The sequence below is a fragment of the Nesoenas mayeri genome (genome assembly GCF_963082525.1).
Source record: "Nesoenas mayeri genome assembly, chromosome: Z".
Taxonomy (NCBI): Eukaryota; Metazoa; Chordata; class Aves; order Columbiformes; family Columbidae; genus Nesoenas; species Nesoenas mayeri.
This window is the reverse complement of record NC_137542.1, coordinates 64,742,654-64,757,189: the sequence shown is the minus strand read 5'-3', so window position 1 is coordinate 64,757,189 and position 14,536 is coordinate 64,742,654.

Genomic DNA, 14,536 nt, shown 5'->3' with positions numbered 1-14,536 from the left:
TTGAGGAGGAAAGCACGCCACAGTTTGACCGATGCCATTGGAAATTAAGAGAGGTATATTTCATGAATGAACTACAGCATGAAAGCTGTGGTTCCCTGGGCTCAAAGTAGCTGCTGTATATACAGTGTTTATTTATACCCCATATCTTGAGTTTTGTGCTTTAAATATAAAAAGTAAAAATGTTAAAGGGCCCATTTTGCTTACATAAATGTACATCTTGCAAATGTTTGCCACATATCACCAAATAAATTACACAGTTTATACTGTGCAAATATATTGTAAATGCATTTTTATTGCTGTACTGTTGCACCTCTTTTTGATTGGAATATTTGTTCTGTTTCTTTCAATATAACAAAGTATTATTAAACAATTTCAACAATTCCTACCAGCAGCCTTTACTCTGACCTGTCAAGTTTCACGTTTTCAATATGAGACTCCAGAATTTGGCTCTTATGTAATTTTTCCTGGCCATAGCAACTGCAAATAACACATTTGCATCCTAACACTATGGCATCTTGCTTACAGTACCTGTGTCTGGCATGTAGATCACCAAAGCTGAAGGTAAGCTGTAGGACTTATGTCTCTGCACTCAAGAAGGCTGAACTGGAAGACAGACTCACATACCTACTTTCATGTTAGCTGAGTGGCCGGGTTTTATTGTGAGATTGTGGACATACAGTAATCGTTGCAGGTATAAGTATTAAGCTATAACTCAGTGTAGTGTAACTAAGTACAGTCTATAACTACAATACAACCTGCTCTGAACATTATGCAGTAAATTAATACCTGAGAAAAATAACAGGTATTTAACTGGACTGTGTGGGTAGGGCATTTTAGATAGGGAAGCAGCCTTTTGAATGTGCACATATAGATCTTCCAGCACAAGTAGACCTATATATACTACTGAAGTGTTAATACTTGCAAGATCACCAGACAGGTCTCAGGGAAGCCATCAAATTGGCAGAAGTGTTGGAATAACAGATGATGGACTTGTCACAGGTATAAACCTCTGGTCTTCAGCTCAGTCATATTTTCAAGTTTTGGTCTGAAACAATGAAGGTTAGAAAATTAGCTTTAAAATAAATCGAAATTAAGTTTTTTAAAAAGTGTAAGTAGTCTGGCACAGTGCTAGAGCTGACATAACACAGCAACATTGTTGTGCTTAGACAAATGGCTGGGCAAGCAGCTCTCCTTATGGAAGACACTGTTGAGGGATTTTGGTGGTTGTGAAATCATGGTGGTGTGTGGGGGGCAGGACGTGTAAGTGCATACCTAAGAGGCAGGCAGAGAGGATCACCTGCATGAGGACAGTGTCTGAGAGAAGATTGTGCATCCCCAGAAGCAGGAGATGCACAAGAGAACCACAAGCAAAGCTACCAGCTCTGAGTCTGTCTCAAGGCTGAGCTTTTCTAAATGTTCTGTAAGCTTCAGAAACTGGGTAAAAAGTTAGCTTTTGCTGTTTAACAAATAATTATGTATTGCTTGCAGTCAAGGAGATAGGATTGCAGCTTAAGTAGAGATTGCTCCTGTGACTTGTTTGCTTTCCCAAAAATAAGGATTATTTTACCGGTATACAAAAAAGCTGAATAATGTTAAGAGTCGAGACACTTATTTATTTCACGTCTGCACAGAGATGGGTAATAGGTGGTAAATCCACAAAGCTAGCAACCCTTGGCTATCACATTGTTAATATTTACACATCCCAGGCAACAGTTCTCAGTACTTTCACAATCATTCCTAGCCACCTGTGTTCCCATCGGTTCTTGCAATGACTCTTCTCTACTTGAAGTTACAGTCTTCTCTTTTCACTGGCATGTTCCTTGAGGAAGGGGCTTTTTGTGGTAGGCGGCTACACCTCCCTGAGGGCAGGATTTTTACTATGTTAATTAGGATAGTTCACCCACAGTTCAAGGGATTCTCACTTCAGCTTTATCAGCCACCTTGTTCCCTTCATGCTTGTCTCGGTGTTTCCTGGCTTGGACAATTAATGGTGTCATTCTGTTCCTCCTTTCAGGGCCATGTCAGGGCTTTTCCCACTTGTGGGAATCGGGTTCAAACCGGAAAACAAGAGGTTCCACTTAAATTTGAGAGGAAACTTCTTCTCAATGGAGGTGACAGACACTGGAACAGGCTGCCCAGGGAGGTTGTGGAGTCTCCTACTCTGGAGACATTCAAAACCCGCCTGGACACATTCCTGTGTAATCTCATCTGGGTGTTCCTGCTCCGGCAGAGGGACTGGTCTAGACGATCTTCTGAGGTCCCTTCCAGTCCCTAACATCCTGTGACTCTGTGACTCTGTGCCTCCGCGAGGGCGCTGGTGGCGGGTCGGGGGTAGCCGTGAGCCTCACGATCGCCGCCGGAGCAGCGGCGGGGCGGGCGCGAAGCCTACGGGCGTGCGTGCCTGCGCTTCCAGCGGAGACCCGGGCGGCCGCCAGGCGCCGGCAGGGAGAGGCGTCCTGGCGAAGGCCGAAGGCGGGGGCCAGGACTGAGAGGCTGGGTGTGGCCGGACGGCCATTTCGCTGCCGCCTCCATCACACCAGCGGCCCCGGGCCCCAGACGAGGCCGCTGTTGCCGGGGTGACCGGCCAGTGGCGCCCCCGCCCTCCCCCGCGCGCCAAGCCCCGCCTCCCGGCCGTCCCCCGGCCAATCGGAGGGGCGGTGGCGGCGGAGCGAGGTTCCCTTTGTTCAGCCATTTCAGGGTTTGGAGCCGCGGAGGGAGAGGACGGGTCGCTCCCTCGCCACTCTCCTGCCGCCGGGCTCTGGGATGGTGTGGGTAGGTGTCTGGGCTGCGAAGGGCGGGCTGGGGCGGCCCATCCCCGGCCGTCGCGGCCTGCTGGCGTGCTGGGGGCCGGCGTCAGGGGCTTCTGCTGGGAGGGGAGCTGCGGGGCCCGGCCCTGGGCTGCCGCTCCCGCTGTCGCCGCGGGCGCTGCCGCCTCATGGCAGTGGCTGGGCCGGCCGGAGGGAGGGAGGGAAGGAGGGGCAGTGACGGATCGACGGCGGCCGGGGCCTGAGGGGTCGCGGCCCGAGGGCCGGGTACACACGCCCCTTCCACCCCGCACGAAATATCAGGAGAGAAATCCTGCATCTGCCCTGCACTTTCGTTTATTTGCTTGAGGAGGTTCTTAATTTAGCCGCTCAGTGGAAGCACCCAATGGAACTTTCTTAAAGCTTGTGCAGAGTGTGTGAGCGGCACGAATGCTTTTTGGGTTGCTATAAATGGCCTGAGTAGTTTGCGAGGTATTTGTGTCCTTTCTGTGAAGGCAGTAATTCCTCTCACTTGAATTGATGCGCAAGACCTGATTCTCCTCCTGTGAGGATTGTTCTGCTATGTATTCTGGCCGCCACAGGTTCATCACTTGTTTGCTTGCCTTCTTGCATGTTCAGATAGTCCTTAATATGGTGTTTGAATAGTTCACAAATGTTGTTCAATCTTTACAACACTCACTTGACAAAAAGTTGACTTGTGCCCTTTCCATACATGAGTAATTGAACAGAACAAATAAAAGCATGCCCAAGATCATACAAGGATTGGTAAAATTGGAAACTGAGCCCATGTTATTTATCCAGAGTCTCAGCTATGTTTCAAAGTGACAGTATATGGTCTGTTTCTAAAAGTCCTCATTCTGCATCTGCTGTGTGAACTGTAGTTATTTTTAAGTTATGCGTGGGAGGATGGAAGAAAGGTACCTAAAATTGGGAAGAATACTTTCTATATTATTAGAATTACTTCAGAATGCATTTTTTCCAAAGCCTCTCTAGTTTGTACTCAGAGCAGTATAATACAAAAAAATAATGAGGATCCCGCAAAAACAGGGTTCAAAAAGCAGTTTACTTCTGTCTTAAAGGAGGACGGCTCTGGTTAGAATTAAAATTGACTGAGGATCAATTTACCATTGGATACAGGCAGTGACACACACTTCAGTGACTTCAAAAATCCATACAGATGTGTAAGCACAGCTGCTAAATTGAGCTAAGCCAGCCTTGTGACAGGAAGGTGGAAACAACATTAATGATGGGTTTATGAACACAGGCTTTCATTCAATTATCTGACATACTTTTTTTCTATTATGTTTATGTAGAACCCAGTTTCATAGTCCTCATATGTGGATATTCAAGAGAACACAGATATGTGTGCTTAATTTTAGGTTCATGGTGTAAATCAGAGTAACACCAGGGACAGGGCTACCTTATAATCCTGTGATAGCTATGCACAGAGCTGTCCAGCAGACTGGCAGAGCTGGAGTAGAGTGTAATTCAGTCAAGTTTCCTTCCTGTTCCTGCTTTGGGCACACCAAGATGCTGTGGCTACAAAGGAGAGTGGCAGAAGGCCAAGTAAAATCCTCCTTCCTTGAATCTGATATTGAGAACCTGTACAATTTGAAGATTGGGACTGATCTCAAGACTGAGATATTTATCTTTGGATTGTCTCATTGTTAGAGTTCTGCATTGTAGACCCAAAGTTGCTGTCACAGTCACAAAAACATCTGGATCGCAGATCTGTGAAATTGGTGCATACTGATCAACACATTATTGTCAATGGGGTTGTGCCAGTGACATGCAACAGGGGGAGAATTTTTTCTTTGCTTTGTTTTTGAAAGGGTAGGACTGATTTTTTTTTTCATTTTTTCATGCCTTAATTCTGTTGCAACTTTGACTAGTTTTGACAGTTTTGATAGATTTTACCAGTTAATTCAATTCAAAATTCTATGAGCACTTAAATACATGTAACGGTAGTATGTTTTGATCACCAATTCCCCTTCTTTGCAGTGTTTTATAGTATTGTTTTGGGTAGTTTGACTAGATTTTCTCCATCTGTGGATGGATTTCATATATATATACACAAATATAATAGCTGGGGGGAACAAATACTATTTATTATATTTATTATACATACATTAATATCTTTACATATATATATACTATTCATATAGGTATAGTGTGCAATTAATGCTTTTTTTCTTTAAATTCTTGTTAGTAGATATATACTTGTGTAGACCTAGTGTTGTTTGGTTTATGTATGTAGTCATATCAGTGTACATAATAATCTGTTTATGCATGTACACATGAGTGCCATGGAACATGACATCTTTTAATGATATAGAAATAAACTTCCAAATGTCACTTTATAGCCTCGAGAAGGTTTTCCTTGCCAAACCAGCATCCAGAGTGAAATTTAAACAATTGAAAAAATTACTTATTAACTTCCTGTTTACTGAATGCTTTTGAAATTTTGAGTTTGTATATGCATTTGTGTGTTTGTATATATATGAATCAAATCTGAGACAAGGCATAAAATAAAAAAAATCATCTTTAAAGAAAACTTTTGGGTTTTAAACCTTGAGTATGGTATAGAAAGTTACTGTTAACATATTTTCCTATTAAATAATTTATATAACATTATTCCACAAGCCACTGTGAAATACCATTCAACATTCAAAATCTTCTTATGAAGACCTTGCATTAATTTAAATAATTGATCAATGATAAACACATAAGCAGAGGGAAAGGCAAGACAAATGTTTTTGACAGAGAATAGAAAATAGGTGCAAGAAAACTGCTACTGTATTAGAATCAAAAAGGGAGATACTTGCAGAAATTATGGTGAGGTAGCACAGAGCAGGGGTTTCCAAACCTAGTTAGCAAGTATGTGATCGTCATCAGTAATCTCTGGCTTGCAAGGCCACATGCTTTTCTAACCACGTAAAACCAAAGCCTCATCTATGGCTCTCCGTCTCCCACCTTTCTTACTGTGCCTTCTCATCTTCTAAGCTAGGACAGCAGTCCAGTGCTCACGCTTAGCCTTCCCCATCCATTTATCCACCTGCAGAATTTTACTTTCAGATTTCAGCTACATCCTTTCTCCTCCACATGCTGAAATTGTGAATCTTCACTTCTGGGAAAGACAGAGTGGAACCTTGGCTTCCCCCATGTGCATGCCATCTCCGTAATCTGTCTTTCCTACTTCACCATGTTGTGGTCTTCTTTGTGTATTGTAAGTGAGAAGTGCGGGCAGCAGAGCTAATTGTTGTTGGATGCAGGTGGTTCCTGTGTTTACCCAGGTTTTTCAGGACTTGGGAGGCAGTTACTCTGCCTGTGCAAGAGCAGTGAGACGCAGCAGCTGTGGCTCAGTTCAGCATTGGACATGTCATGGAAGCAGATGTGAGTGGTGTGTACTAGTTCAGTTTGGCCACCTGTTTTATAGAGAAACAAGGAAAGTGAGCAGCAGTCAAATGTGAAGAGGCAAGAGTCTAATTCTCATGTGAGCCTAAAAAGTACAAGTCTGCTTTTTATATCAAATAAGCTAAATCAATACAGAAGTCCAAACAAATACCTGTATTTCCATCTGGTTTACACCAGTTGAGACTGAGTCAATTCCTCGGGGGGAAAAAAAAAAAAAAAAAAAGGCGTAACCCAACCTTAAATTAAAATGAATTGTTTTTCACAGGATTTTCCAAGTTGATGTATGTGCAAGTTTAAGCTAAATTGGTCTAACCTTCTTGTGCAGACAAGCCTTGGGCTATGTGGTTGGAAATCAGAAGTGACATCAATCCATTAGGTGTAATGTAAGTAAGTGGAGTTGGCATAAGAGGTGAAAGCTTCAGTCGTTGAATCAAGCCTTTAAGAAGTAATTAGAAACAAGATGAGGTTTGAATGAAGCTTTTGAATAAAGGGGGACCAGTTGCATTAGTAAGAACACAAGAGTCACGTAATTACATTCTTCACTTTTGTGTGAGAAACCAGTAAGCACTAAGTTGAAAACACTGGAGTCTGAAGCTAAGATGCTTTTGGAGCCTCTTGGGAAAGGAATTAAAATAGGCCAACTGATGAGAGGAAATAGTTGGCTTAAAAAAAAAAAAAAGATCGTATGATTGTTTCATGATTCTCTCGAACACAGAAGTGCGTACACTACTGCAAATATGTGTGTGTTTGTGTATCACATCTTTGGATATCTGCTTATCTTAAAATCATCTTTCATATATCAAAATCTAGTTGGTCATTTGGTCACATTACCACATTGGTCACAGATACCTTGCCTTCCAAAATCATCCTCCTCTATGTGGAAGGCTTTCTGTAGTCTTTCTCTGTTTCTTCACTAAAAACTGCATAATACACTATGCTTTCACATAATTCTTTGCTTCTGGAGAATACCCTATTCTCCAGAAAAGAACCCTAGAACCCTATTGTTTTTCTGAGCCGATGAGTACTTGCCATAAATTGAAAAATATATTACAATAATGTCTTTTGGTTTTGCAAGGAAGTGTATTTTAGGTTAGGCACTGTGCCTTCTAGTGATTCTCTTAATTTCTTGGTGATTGCATGGAATCAAAACAGCAAGCAAAAATTAAATAAAGCACAACTAGCAATATTAACAGCTTTCCTCCTTTGCAGCATATGTTTCAAGGTATACTTTGTTTTGCTTGCCATTTCCATTTGCGGTCTTTTAAAGTGTGGGTTTAAAAAGTTTATACGGATAAGAGAATTTTGTGAGAAAGAGGCTAATGTTGCATGTAACCACCATTGAGTTCAGTCTTTCTTTTAAATTAATTCTTGTACAATGTATTTGAACGATGAGCTAAGTTTCTTTTAGATAACAAAAACGTAATAGAATATATGAAGCTACATGCTTTAATATTTTCCCTTTTTAAAGTATGGGCTTTTATATCAGCACATGAGATTGAGAATCAGCAGACATTAAGATTACTGCCCTTGCTTTGTTTCTTTCATGCTAGGTAACAGGGCTAATGGAGCATAGTGAGGCTTTTAGAACCTTGGCTCCACTGGGGTGGGACACTTCTTTTAAAACAAGAAACATCAAACAAACAAAACCAGATCAATAAAATAAGATAGTGGAGGCTGTATTTTCAGGATGTCCTTGTAGGTCGTGCTTTGGATAAACTTGTTTCAGGGTGCTTCTAAATTCAAAAGTAATGCAGATTTAACTGAATGTGAGGATGATTTAAAACTTCTTTACCACACTTATTTCTTGAAGTTTTGGAGAAAGATTGTACCCTCAAAAACAAATAACTGTCCTGAATTTTCTGAGCTCATGTAGGTTGGACTTACACTATCATAGGTATTTGGAAAGCTGGCTTATGAATTATTGGTAATTGAAAATAAACATGATACTTAGAAAGATTTTGTTCTAATGTAAAATTATACAGGTAGGGAGAATAATAGAAAATACTATTTATTGATTTGGCAACAATAATAATTAATTTGTGGTTTTTTCATCCAGTTTTCTTAAAGCTCTTGTTTTATCAGAGGTAATAGCAGAAATCATAAGGAACTGTTAGAATGGGCAGATCTGGTGATAAAATGATAAATAAGGAGGTGAGGTATTTAAAAAATAATTCAGTATAGGAGAATTTGATGTGTGTGATAAAACATTACATCTGTAAGAATTAGTTCTAGAAAAGGTATGTGCTTTTGAGCTTTGGAATGTCCTTTTTAGCATCTTCTATGGACATTATAAGAGAACTCAAATTCAGAGGAAGTTCAACTAAGTGATTACATATAGTGCAATGTTTTCATTGCAATTTAATCCTTGCGTCATCCAGAAGACTGTGTCAATTTAAGATAATAAAATTAATGATGCTGTTGTGACAGTATTGTATGAGGCAATTACTTCAGTCTTGTGTCTATGAAGACCTGAATGAAGGCAAGCAAATGTATCTTTTTACTTAAGTGGAGTTTAACAGTCCTGGTTATGCTTTAGGTAAGTGTATATTAGGGAAAGCTGGTTATAATATAGATGCCTTTTAACATTATGCTAATTCAGTCGTAATTATGTGTGGGACTGAACTCTGCTTTCCTCAGTTAGACTTTGATGTTTAATTTTGAAATTTGGAAAGAAATATTTGAGTTCGGTGTTGGGCTTATGCATGCTGAACAACTTTAGCACTATCGGTATTGATATACTGTGATGGTAGGATCAAGTTTTACAAATTTATTTTATAAATTGTATGTGAAACATTATTTTAAAGCTAGTACATTGCCAAATATGCAGTTTTTGTTACTGAAGATAATTTTAAAGAAATGTTAAAAAAATGGGTGCCATCTCATCCAGAAAATAGCCCAAATCTTCTTGCAATTGAATATAATATTTTATATTTAATATTTGAGTTATAGTATTGCCCAGGAGCTCCACATGCTAGGCAACTGTAACAAAACAAGTCTTTTCTGCATATGGCTTACAACTGAGTTACAAAACAGACGATAAATGTTCTACAATAGGCACATACAAGGAGAATGGGAACTGTGAGAGAGAATTACGGCATCTGTGAACACTGCACCCAACGGGAATTTCTACACAAAATGTGAGAAGGGGCAGAAAGTATCTTGTAATACTTTTTTATTTATTTTTATTTATTTTTAATTGCAGCACAGGAGTAAGCATGTAGCAGGTCAGTAAAGTGAGCCTCAAGGTGAAGACCATAAAATCACTAGCAGGAGGAAAGTGCAGATTCTGCATCATGTACATGTATATAACTGTTTTATAGGACTGAGACTATAGATGTATATAGATTATTTAATCTGTGAGTGGGTTTTCAGCTCCTTGTAGCTTTACATTTCATATAGTGATTACATTATAATTTTAGGATGAGGATGATATGTGGAATGCCAGTAAATTTATTTAGTGGAGTTGGTAAAGCTATTTGCAACAGGATTTTATTAAAAATACATTAAAATAGCCTTAAAGCGATTAAATTACCTGTGCATTTAAGGTAAACTGGATTATTTTAAATTATAATTTCCCCTCTAAGTAAATTTCTTTAACCTTTGAGGGGGGAAAAAATCCGAAACATTTTAAAACCTTGAAATATTTATTTTTGCATTGGTTGCATTATTAGTCACATTTCAAGGGAATTACTTTACACAGGTTGATATCAACACTAACAACTAATCACAGCAGGGATCCTTTATGATCCAAATAATGTTCTGATATCCTTCACAAACCAACGTAAAGGTATTTAAATGCCTAAATTATTTAAATCTTACAACTCAAGTGAGAATGACAATAAAGGATTCCTTAAGCCTGTCTGACTTTTCTAACCTAAGTGTATAATGTACTTTTAATTTAATTCTGGGTTTCTAACGTTTCTTCTTTTGTCATGAAATGCTGCATTTGAACTAGAATGAAGTAAAATAATTGCTCCGGAGACTGGTCGCACTTTTAGTGTCCATCGTTTTTTTTTTTGTCTAATGCTGCATTAACTCTGCAGGGAATTTTACCTGATCATTCATCTACACGACAACAGTCTCTCTCTGTGTAGAAACAGTAACGTAGCCACTTGAGCACACAAGTTTTATCTTGGGTGTGTTGCTTATATTCAGACTGGCTTGTAATTCCCTTTAAACGAGTTCAATATTGCTTCACAGCTGGTCTTACAGTAGTAAGAATGCTTTTTCAGAAAACAAAGGTAGAAAGGAGAGAATACAGTAAGAATTTTACCATTATACATTATTTTTTAATTACTTCTTGTATTTGTGTCTTTTCTAAGCCAGACAGTTTAAGTCCTCCTGTCTACCTGGAATTATTCAGTTGCTGGAAAAGGCCGTGAAGGTCTGTGTAGAAGAACTATATGGGCTTGCTTCCGTGATGTCTTTTGGCTTCAAGCTGTAGCAACATTAATATCTTGTTTAATTGAAAGTCCAAGACTTCCCGTAGATCTCCAGATGCCATATCTAAGAACATTTAGAATATGACTGAATATACTTGAACTGAAAAAATTGAAACATCCATTTATATTTGATATCCAGTGTGCATCTGTTAATTGAAATAGTGTTCACTGATACGATTATGCTGTTTTACTCACCAGATTATTCAGTGAGTTGTGTGGTTCTGGTCAGATGAAAACTAAGAATTTTCTAAAAGAGTTTTTAATACTGTTTTAAATTTTAAAGATATTTCTCCATTATTTTATATTTGTATCATATAATCCCTGCTGAGTTAATGTTGAAGCACTGGGTCACACTGTTTCTTTTATATTAAAAAACAATAAATTCAATTCACATTGTTTGCCATTGAAAAACAGTGATAATCAGAGGAGACAAAAATACTGCTTTTAATGTGTCAGCAAATTCGGCTGTGTATGTAGAATCATAGAATGTCCTGAGTTGGAAGGGATCCACCAGGATCATCAAGTCCAACTCCTGTCCGTATGTATGACAACCCCACAGTTCACACCATGTGTCTGAGGACATTGTCCAGTCTCGAACAGTGTCAGGCTTGGGGCTGTGACACCTCCCTGGGGAGCCTGTTCCAGTGCTTCAGCACCCTCTGGGGGAAGAACCTTTTCCTAATGTCCAACCTGAACCTCCCCTGGCACATCTTTCTGCCATTCCCTTGGGTTCTGTTGTTAATCACCAGAGAGAAGAGCTCAGTGCCTACCCCTCCTCCTCCCCTTGTGAGGAAGCTGTAGCCACCATGAGGTCTCCCCCCAGTCTTCTCTTCTCCAGGTTGAACAAACCACTTGACTTCAGCCACTCCTCATACGGCTTCCCCTCCAAACCCTTCTCAACTTCATGGTCCTTCTAGGGACACCCTCCAGTAGCTTTATATTCTTTTTACCCAGTGTTGCCCAGACCTGCACACAGTGCTCCAGGTGAGGCCGCACCAGTGCAGAGCAGAGCAGGACAATCACCTCCCTGCCCGGCTGGTGATGCTGTGCTGGATGCATCCAGGACATGGTTGCCCTCTTGGCTGCCAGGGACACTGTTGGCTCAGTGTATGTAGAAACGTGTATGTAGGAACAGTTGGAAGTAGGGAGGGGTGCCTACTTGTACTTTTACTCTTCTTTTTTTTTTACTTTCTTCTTCTGAGGCTTAAAATACAAGGAATGTCTGCAGTCTTGTCTTAGCAATCTCAATAAGATAAAATAACTACTATTTGCTTAATTACCTTAAGAGTTTTGCTTTGATTAAGATGGTTAGGGTATCATTCCTTTTTATGTGTGTGATTGGGGTAGTTATTTCCCCTCGCTGATGATCACGTGCAGAGCTGTTATTCTTTTGGAGGGAGATCCATTCCGGATGAGTAATTATTTGCTTGCTCTTTTCCAGGAGGACATAACTTCAGAATATTTATCTGACATTAGAGATGAGAGAAGGCCAAACTACTGTACTCTGGTTCACGTGTAAAAGATTGAATTCTGGTTTGGTCTGATGCTTTTTGAGTTGTCTTCCATTTGCATCCCTACCAATTCATATCTAACTCCCATTAGTCCCTACGCAGGAACAGATACCAGCTTGCTGGAGTCACACAGGGTCTAACATAAACCCAAATACTGTCACTTCCTTGGAGCAACAGCATCTTAAGCACTTTAGATAAGCTACTTACTGCAGTAAGGAAATTCATAAGCCATCCAGGGAACAATATACTAGCCTTTTGTTAAGAAGACCTGTGATGCTGGTTTTGACCAGAAGAAACTCCTCATTTTTTTGAGACATCGTTTGTACTCATTTCTTTACAGCTGGTGCTAGTGTATACTGTGAAAAGACAGTACTCTGATTTAAACAGCATAAAATAACTTATTTTAATAATTTAAATTGGAAGGCCAGAAAGTTTAATTTTGTGTATTTGGTTTTCATCTTGCTTTACATCTGCAGCTTTTCTTCTCCTCAATAGATCATTCTTATCTCATTTATGCTTCAAGGCATCCTTGCAAATAAATATACGATTTGTCCTGTATTTGTTACTCCTTTCTACCAGCAAAAGGGTCTGAGTACCTTTACATGTTGTGAGATTCCTAATTTTAATATAACAAAGACCAACAATGTTTCTGCTGGATAATTATTATTTATGATTGTTAAGACAGTGTTGTACAAAAGGGCATTTAAACTGGTGAACCGTTTTATGGGGGATACACAAGTGATTTATACATATTTTGCATTAAAATTCATTGGTTAATTAAAGTATCTTTACTACAGTCAGAGAACTGATGATGTATTTCGGTTTGTCATGTTGCAGATTTTTAAAAGTTTGCTCTAAAACAGATCACCACTTACTTAGATCATCAAGGATTTTGGTTTTTTTTAATAATAATGGATAACTTAATTTTAAAGAAGCAGTGCAGTCTTTTCAGGGCCAAGAACTTCCCCAAATTTGGCACTACACTGTGATGAGGTGTACTGTCCTCATTTGCTGTGGTATACTTCTTACTGTCAGAGCAGGAGATAAGTTCCTCTATGAAGGTTTTTGAGAAAGCAAAGATGTTTACGCCTCCCACAAAGACCCTGTCTGTCATGACTGATCCACTGTTAGAGGAACAGGAACAACTGAGTCTCTCCTTCCATGTCTTTCCTTCCAGGGTTTGCAGAGGCTTTCTCAAACATGATAGGAATATCACATCTGTTTGTTTGTTTTACTAGTCTCTTTTAGTTGACAAGGATGAGCGCAAAACTGAACAAAAGTAAATTCTAGAATTGCAGGGACCACATCTGTTTTGTTGCATTCTCATCCATGGATGTGGCTTTTTACAGCCATAACTTTGTTTTTAAATTATATCTGCTACTTTTCACAGATATTTTCAAAAATCTCAGTTCTGAGCTATTAATGAGGAACAGGTTCAAAAGTGATGTGTAATTTTGGTTTTAACTCTGTCTTGGGGCAGGCTGAATCATCAGTTACAGAAACTTGTGTTCAACCAGAATCCTGCAGCAGACACCAGCTGCTTTTCATCCTACAGCTAAGAGAACGAAACCTTACTATGTACTTGGATGGGGAGTTGAAAAGGGTTCATATGCACCTGATACTAATCTTGCTTGAAAGATTTTTTTTTTTTAAGCTGCTTACAGACATGAAATTTCACAGTAGAGTTTTAAATAAGACTTTGTACCCTAAAGAATGACTCCTGCCTTTGCATACCCACTTACCCCCTTGGAATAGATTTGCCCTCTTATAGTAATGAGTGCAGCTCATTACCCAGGGCAGAGCATTCTACTTTTACATCCCAGTCCGTAGTTATCCTCCTCCAGAAACCCCTTGCCTATTAGGCAATTACAGAAGATCATATGCTTCATGTAGGAGAGCTAAGGAAAGTACTCTAGAATTTGGAGGAATAAGCTTGTGTCCTGGAGGAAAAAAAAAAATGGGGGGGGTTGGAGGAGGGGAGGTTTTACTATTTTAGACTTCATCTGATCTGATATCTTCTGTCACAAAGTACAGGAGGTGATTTTCTCAAACAGCCCTTCATTCAGTTTCAGTCTGTTTCATGACTCTCAGCATTAAGAACACATACTATCATTTTAATCTCTAGTGTATGTGATTAGAGTGGGACAAATCATTAGCAACACAAGATCTTTCTACTTGATATCTGTAGCTGTGGAAACAAAATAAAAGCAAGTTCGAAGAGATGATGCATCCAAATATATCCTTGTCCAGAAGATTAGTTGATCAAAGGCATTTTAAATCAAGATATCTTATTAGTTTTGCACTATGTCTACCAGTCATTCAGTCAGTTGGACTTCTAATGAGTTACAAGAACGGTGTTTCATCCTATCAAAGTAGAATTCAAAGCACTCGTAATGATTTGAAA